Raw genomic sequence first — 9179 nt, forward strand, 5'->3', positions numbered from 1 at the left:
CATCATATTATTTTTATGTCAGTCGACAGTTTGGCTGTTACAAACCGAACTAACGCGTACCAAAGTGAAGGGATTAAGAAGCGTAGGTAAAACTTTGATCGATAATTTCTTCACTGTGCACTTCACTGCGGTATATTTGCTGTTGACAGTCGACCGAATACTCACGGCTCCGCGGGCACTCAGCCCTGAAAACATGGACTTCCTGGCCACCACATCGGTCAAAGTCACGGGTCAGCGTCCTTACAGTCCTGATCCACGACCATGTGAGAAGGCCGTAGAAGAGTGTCTGCGGCAGACTGGAAAAAGTGTTTTCAAAACTGGCTTAGACGATTTTGTATAAACGCTGGTGGAGATTTCATAACATTATGTTATCCGTCTACTGAGATTTTTTAGTTTCTAACGGCCGTTCCCAATATTCGTAACTATCGTTGACTTTTCTTCCCAATGAACTTATCGACGGTAACTCACCTTATCCGTACACGCTGTCTGTCAATGGGACGACGAATAGCTTACCAGCGATATAAGTTTGTATGGAAATTGGAATTCACGCGTCCCAATATAAGGCGATAAGAATGACTTATCGGGGAGATTGGAACAGCTTCAGGTTATTGACAGCTAATTGCTGACAGTAGAAGGTAGTAGTTTATCTCTATCTGTAGATTCTGAGTGCTCCACGTCGTAACTATAGGTGTCGTTACAATCCGAGTTTTCCATAAGTATAAATAGGTTTTGTATACCCCAAATATATTACGCCACACCAGGTCTACATTAATGATTCACATGTAAGTGAAGTGAAGAACTTAATTGGGTAGGGAATGAAGAGAGACAACTTATTACTCTTAGTTGATTATTATCTATATTTATAGATATAGTATTGACTCATCACGATATCTCTGGAATCATAAGACGTAAATATTTGAAGTGCAGAGATAGGAATAGTCCTTTCGCCGAGTAGTGGTCAGCTAAGAACAGATTTTACGAAATTCCATCCCGAATAGTTTTATTATAAACAGAATGACGTCTGTCGGGTCAGCTAGTCTTCGAATAATAATGCAGTTCAAACAGATTCAAATAAAACTATTTGGAAGTATTTTATCTATTGAAGGAAAAGAAAATAACACTATGGTATGGTATTAGATACGAAAAATTCAATATTAGTTTGTTAATAATAGACGGATTCTCTCTTCACTTTATTATCATTTGCTACAGACTTACAATGTAGTGACAAGGATCTGTCCTGAGACTGAGACAGATTTTTAAATTTTTATGTGGTAATAAATCCTCGAGATACATTTTCTATACGTCAATTCGAATCGAATGAGGTATCGCTAATATTGTTAGGACATTTATCAAGAACTAACACGTTTTTGAATTTGTTGACTAAGTAAGTATTCAAAGGAATTAACACAACAATCGTCAACAAAACAACAAACGAATCTCTCGCACTAATTCTAGTTAAATACCGAGTGCCGGCTCATTTGTGAAGGAAATAAAACGAAGTAACGAAACACGTCTGTTAAAATCCGCAATGCGAAAAATTATAGCCTAAGGGGCAAAGTGGAATGGAATATCCCACCTGAAGGCTACACTTTATTGCCCAGCGCTGTTTTAGAACAATTGCATTAATAGTATATCAGAGGCACTTCACGTCTGCTTTACGGCTGTGGGGTCGGAGTTCGGACTGGAATACAATTAAAGTTTTAATATTTGAAGATTTTAACTTTCGTTGTGGAAATTGTTAATTCGTTTTACGACTTCGGTGAACGCTTACTATTAATTCCTTGAGTATCGTTCAAATCAACACAGTGATTTGTTTTAGAGATAAAATGGTTTGATATTTTATTTTGTAGTTGTAGTCATTTTAGCCGAGTATATAGAATTCCGACAATTTAAAAAAAAACTTAAAAAAACAACTGTAGACAAGAGACCGTCACGGGACTAAACACGTCAGAACACGTCAAAACATTTAAATTCAAATATTTTTATTCAAAATAGGATTTAAAATCACTTATTGAACATCAAAAACCACCCATTTCAAAATCATCTACTATCATTCAATTATCAGCCTCAGACCTGAGAAGAACGTGTGCAAAAAAAAATCAGCGGGTCTCTTGGGTAGTTTGGCTCGGATCGGCTTCCACCATCTCTTTCAATTCATTGTTATTCACCTGTGTGTGAGGTCTTCCACGTGGTTCGTTCTTCAAGTAAAAGTTTCCATCACAAAAGCATTCCAGCAAAATTAGCATCCCCTCTCCAAAAGCAACATTGGTATTGCGAGCTGTTTCTGCCGCGTTAGTTCCGCGTCGAAACTCGTATTCAAAAATCACTCGAATTTTCGAAGTATCCATCTTTCTTGTCTAAGCTGAATAAAAAAACAACTTAAGTTGATAATTCGGTTCTATGTCAATTCGAAGTACCTGTTACGATACGGCAGTTTCATACTTTAACCCCCATTATTTTGTTATATACAATTTCCAGGATCTGTCGTGATCATTAAGTAAGTCATTTATGTTATTATAACCTTTACCACAACATTACTAACAATTCTTTTGAATTTCGTAACACTTAATATTTTGTTTTATACATTATCCAGGATCAAGTTGTAAAAGCATATACATCGCCCAACAATACACTTAACCACTTACTTAACCTTCAGTGCTATCATGATTATCACAGTTTCTAGCAAATACTCTAATGTACATAACATTATCAAGAATATATTGAGACAAAACAGTAAACATTTTTATTTTTCTTAATATTTCTTTAGGTTACAGACCTAGGTTACAAATAGCGCGAATAGCTCTGTCTTGCAGCACAAAAATGGTATTAATATTATCATCACACGAGCGTTTACATATCTATAGAATCACAGTGGTGTTTTCTTTTTTGTAGCCTGTGAAGTTAGTGGGCTAAACAGACTTAACATGTTATGCCTCAAAGTTACAAATTTATTTATTTATACTTTAATAAAACGGCGTGAGCTATTTACAATAATAAAGTAAGTAATTAATTACAAATAAAAAGTTAAACATTATATTACACAAATAATAGTTAATAAATACAAAGTTAACTAACAATTAATAAACATCCAAATACGGTACATCCATTCCTCTCAAAAAAACGCAAGCACTCGGTTGGCTTCGAGAAGAGCGTTGAGAGCAGAGAGAGACCTCGGTATAGGTGAGTTGGTGCGAGCTACAGTACGATATGTCGGACTCGCGAATCTATGCCTGCGCCTCGAACAGTAATTGTCCGGTACAAAGATTCTACATAGCTAATCACGTAAACTCGGCGCATCTATATCACCTCTGAGAACTTTTCACATAACTGTGAGCTGCAAATGCAATTACTATCCCGCACATAATTTAAGGTTCAATCAAGAATTATAAGCGACACTGTATTGTAATGGTAGATGAAGATCTTGATCGTCTCGTGATTTATGTAAAACACCGTGCAAATTATCTCGTTAGATCATATTACAGTTTTGTTAACTCCATTGATCTCATCCAACTTTATAATGTATCTTTTCGGCTTAAATGAAGAGCAATGGATCTAGATAGTGAAATAACCACCGCCTCTGCAACAATAGATAAATATTAAAACGAAATTAATTTTAGACGCTTTATATTAGCTTGACCCATCTATGTAACGGAGTCTTTGGGTACAATTTTCACCGACTTGACACCGACAAAATGTCGGATTAATTTAAAACTTTGCACATAGTTCAAGGACTGATGTCAATTTAATAATTTTAATAGCTTATCCGATTTTTCTTACAAAGATCTTCAGGATAAGCGATTTTTTTATGCCATTATTACCAGTAGTGTCTTTGTGCCAAGACCTGTTGCTATAACATCGATTATTCATTACTGCGAAATCATCGTTTTAAGATTTAACAACAATAATTTTCTAATTTTTAGTTTTATTTTCTATAAAAGCTTTCTTTTTAAGCTATTAATTTTTAAGTGAATCGTTGGTAGACTAATTTTTTATCCCAGGGTTTCCTTGACTTTTATTAATATGTTCACTGGCGACATAAACCATGAAGGAGTTTCATACGTCTGTTTCGTTGAACGTCGGACAATGTTTTTTTTGGAAACGTACTCTAGTTGGTGCCACGTCGAGATGATGTAAGTGGTCCCCTGAATAGTTACACACACGGATATGGGGCGTAATTTTAGTGACTTCATGTCAAGGTATACTGTATACACTCCCAGTGCAGTTGCCAAACTGACGACAAATTAACAAGACCGCCTCTGTTTCGTATTTTTTTTTTTTATGAAAATGTTTTTTTTTATGAAAATAAGGGACAAGACGAACAGGACGTTTAGCTGATGGTAATTGATACGCCCTGCCCATTACAATGCAGTGCCATTTAACTATGATTACATATTTTATCAATCTGAGAAAGACATGTAGGTAACAGTAAGAATCTAAGTCAAAAGGGTTATTTAGATCTAGAAAGTCAGATATTTTACAGTATCCTTTTGTATACAACTTTTTCTTCAGAACTGATTTATATTCGTTTAAAGGTAAGTTCTGTATCAGGGACTTTATTCTAAAAACGTATATAGACCTCTGAATGAATTTGTGACTTTATGTAGTCGACTTAAATGACTACCAAGCTTATCCCAGTTTCTAGTATTGCTATTATGAGTGTCACTATTTGTTTTTAAATGAATTTAGGTATACTTTTTTACAAAATTAATATTCATCGCAATACATATATTTATGTATTTTAGTTCAAACTTCGTAGATTTATCGAGGGCCGATGTGACAATACATTAATTTCATAAAATTTTTGTTTATTTATATTATTTTTATCAATCGTCTATAAGGCAGGAATGGATGTTAATTTTAAATTTCAAAATAAATTTTCAAATTTTTAGTTCAGTTTTCTATAAATAGCACGTTTTTTTTAGTCTTTTTTACCTACTATTTATTGTATTAACTATTATTACAATTTTGCCATTTTACAAAATATTTCAAGCAAGTCTATGAAAAGAGGCGCCCCAAAAAATCTCTAACGTTGAATCCAACAGACAAACTTAAGTATAAAAATTTACTTATAACTCTAAGCTAACAATGATTCAATTTTTTTTTAATTTAGGCATCAGAATTTGAGACTTCCTAATTTCTCAACAATCTAAATTAATATAATATGTACTAAGGCAAATATTGTATTTAAATTATTAAAACCATACATCGTATCATGCAAGGGCCAAGTTAATCTATTTATTTAAAACATAAAGGATTTTAAAACTAATATGGTCACTTAAACTTGTTGTTACGTTAGCTAATTACGTAATTTAATAAGGCAGAAGGACCCTTAAGTAGGGCCTGAATAAATTGACTGACTTAGTATTAAGTGGATCTCACAGCGGTAGAATAACTGAGATGCGAGACTTTTACAAGATTTTTAACAACTTGGATATTTAACCAGTTATGTTTTTGACGTTACATAAAAAACATAACGAAATAATCATATTATTATTTCTGATCCCAAAGGCGAACACATCATAACTATCAGGTATAGATTAATTAACATTAGCATGTTTATGACGCAACCTGGTGTCGGCATAGTACACATACAGTTTGGTGAAGCAAAAGGTACCAACTTCTTAATTAGTTTTTTTTTGTGATAGCCAAAAAAAAACAAAAAAGCAAATTTTCAGTTTGGACCAAAATTATTTGCTGTTGCGACAATGTAGGTACTAATCACTAAAATAGCCGTTGTGAATCTGTACTTAACACTAAAATACATAACTTCTGCAATTCAATATATCTTGACCTTCAAATTACGTCCAGATTTGGCTTTAGATAAATTATACTTAATATAATAAAGCAATATGTTCCCGCTTAACACCTGAAAGGCCAAAGACAAATTGCCTAGTACAGACTTCCCTTACTACTTTCCCATTGAATTATCTCCCATCATAATAATTATATTAATAAGAGTTACTTAAAAAGGCATATAAACATTTATTTTCTGAAAATTGATTCCTTTAGAATTCTTTTTGATGTCATTTATACTTGGCGCTCTGAGAGAGAAGAAACGGTGCAAGAAACTCTCGCAGCAAGCTTAAAGAGAAAATTCAACTGTTGAATCTATCTGTTCATATTTATTTAGACCGATCAATAGGTTTATTTTTATTAGGCAAGTCATACACCTACGAGAGTTGATCTGTTGAAAATTGTATACAAATGTATTTAAATAAAACACTTTTTAAATGTTTAAAACGCATGTAATTGTAACAGTGTTTTTACATTAGATTTTACGTAAAAGTTACAGGTTCTGTAACGTTTTAATCATTTTAAAAGTGTTTTATTTAAATGTATAACACTCTTAATGAAAGACAATACTATGTACAAAAGTATATACGTATTTATATAAACTGACGCCGATACAATTTGCATTTCATGTCCATAATTAACACATCGTGCTTAACTTATTAAGGCGACACTAAATGCCAGCGACCTTGAGTAATATGAGTTTACGGCTTCCGGCCCGCCATCTATGAAACTAAGTACGAAGTACGTGCGTGGAAAACGTACCATTTTAACAGGCGGAAACAGTTTATATTCTTACAATTCTCATTATTGATTGCTAATCTGAATAAAGATACCTACACAAAAAAGTACAAGCTATAAGAATAACTTTTCTGAGGTTAGTACTAAACAAATGTGTCATGCCGAGAAAAAACATGTTTAACTGCAAAGAAAAATGGTAGTTCAAAATAGCTCTGGAATGTGAACTATAATCAACAGCAAGCATAAGTATCCTACAAATAAGTTTTAAGGGTATGTGTAATCGGATAAAATAGTGTTAATAACTCCAAATGCTATATATTCACCACAAAACTTGTCTAAAAACACCATGTTTGCGTGTTTTACACTCACCCTTCCCCTTAACAACTGAATGCTGTTAGTATTTACTACTTTTTAATTCAAAACGTAATATTTAAAGCCATGACAGCGTCTAGACATCATTTTGGTTAAAAGCTCCAAAATTACCTCTTGCAAGATGGGAGGTTTACGGTGCTATTTCTCTGAGTACATCTTGTTTCGTCAAGAGTTCTCTGACGGCGTCTTTAACACTCCCTAGAGGGTTCATTTATATATTCGCAACACGGACTCGGCAATAAAACTGCGTTATCCCACTCATTATTTAGTCATCACCATGTCGCTCCTACTCTTGGCAAATAAAATGCAACTAAATTACTTTTACATTTCTTAGTGGCTACATTTATAATGCCTGCACAATTAGACATAGAGTCGACAACGATATTATATATAAGAAATTATTGTACAAAAGATTCTTATCTTTCGCTAGTACAATTTTATTCTATGTCCTTATACTTAAATAAAACTGTTATGTTGACGTGTCGTGTATTGGATAAAGTACAGGCAGTGGGTTGTATGTGATAAAGGTTGTATATTTTATTAAAAAGAGCGCAAAAAATAATGATGGTAGAGTTTCTTACGCCGCTTCTTCACTCTCAGACCGCCATTTGCTTCCGAAGCGGCGGATGTGATAGAAATGACATCAAAAAGAATTCGAAAGGAATCAATTTTGAAAAATAAATGGTTTTCATGCCTTTTTTTTTTCAAAAAGAGTAAAACTGAACATATAAAAAATTGTCCGTCTGTCTGTATGTTTTTTTGTACACGCTAATCTCAGGGACAACTGGACAAACTTTCATGTAATTATAACGAATGCCTCGAATAATATTAAGGTTGTATTTCATCAAAATTTGGGCACGGAGAAAAAAGTGATGTTGATCGAAAGTTTATTACCGAAATAAGAATTCATACAAATTATTCACCCTAATTTATGTGAACGAAGTTTTTAACAGAGCTAGTACTAAGTAAATATGTTAATCTCTCTTAATGTTCTAAATTATCGACTCTTTAGGGATAGCCGCCTGAGATTTATCGATTCTTAATTTTATAAGAATCGTAGTACATTTTTTAGTAGATATTAACAGGAATACATGAAAAATAAAGCAATTTTCAACCTGATATTGCTTGACATTGCTACTTGTTCACATGTAATCGCTCCAATGGAGTTATTTTTTGGTGATAACGTCGTTGAAAATTATAGGCTTACATTAAAAAAAAATAAGTACAAAAATTAAAAGTAAAATGTTAGTATACCCAAAAGTTAAAAAAAACACTTTAGGTAAGTTACCACCAAATGGTAATTGCTACAAGAGAACAATGCTACAAATTATTATACTTTATATATATCAGAGCGACCCACAGTTTAGCGTAACCGGATTTAGCTAGATTTTGTATGTTTTTTTCAAGTGTGATCTAAATCATTTTGAGAGACAATCTTCTATGTATTTTGTTGATTATAACATACCTATGTCCTAAGGGTCCAGTATAAGAACGCCTTCAGAGCACTGTTAGAGCTGCCTCGTTTTTGAAGTGCGTCAGCAGTGTACACGCAGAGGTCGATAGCTTTACCACCAGTGGGACGCTCTTTTGCACAGGATGGCGGCTAGATGATGGGTACCACAACGGCGCCTATTTCTGCCGTGAAGCAGTAATGTGTAAGCATTATTGTGTTTCGTTCTGAAGGGCGCCGAGCTAGTAAAATTACTGCGCAAATGATACTTAACATCTTATGTCTCAAGGTGACGAGCGCAACGTTTAATAAACGTTTTCGATGTGATGACTTCTTATGGGAGGGCAAATCGCTTCGTAACGTAACGCGTTACGGCGCCAGTCTGTCTGTGTTCCCTTTCTCTCACACATACGGCAGCGGTAGGCAGGCTCCTATTCTCTCACTCTAACCAACTGTTACTTTTATAGGATTAAATAATGATACTAATAATGTAGATACACAAAATTCTGATGTATATATTTGTAGATTACACGCGCTTTTGTAGATCTCTAAAAAATACACAAGTCCACCATACATTATTTTGTTATATCTCAAAGGCAGCGTTTTCGTTGAAAGCTACCAGACGCCATATTTTTTCTGACACCTCCAACAAAAATCGTTAATATATACAAAAATGTATTCGAAAACTTAACAAATTATATACTTAAACCATCTTTGAGAACTACGCTATCCATTGGTGTAAGCAGAATGAAAATCGGTGCAGTTTTTGAGTTTATCGCGAACAGACAGACAGACAGACGCGGCAAAGTACTTTGTTTTATAATGT

This window comes from Leptidea sinapis, chromosome 27 (genome assembly GCF_905404315.1).
Source record: "Leptidea sinapis chromosome 27, ilLepSina1.1, whole genome shotgun sequence".
In the NCBI taxonomy this organism is placed as follows: domain Eukaryota; kingdom Metazoa; phylum Arthropoda; class Insecta; order Lepidoptera; family Pieridae; genus Leptidea; species Leptidea sinapis.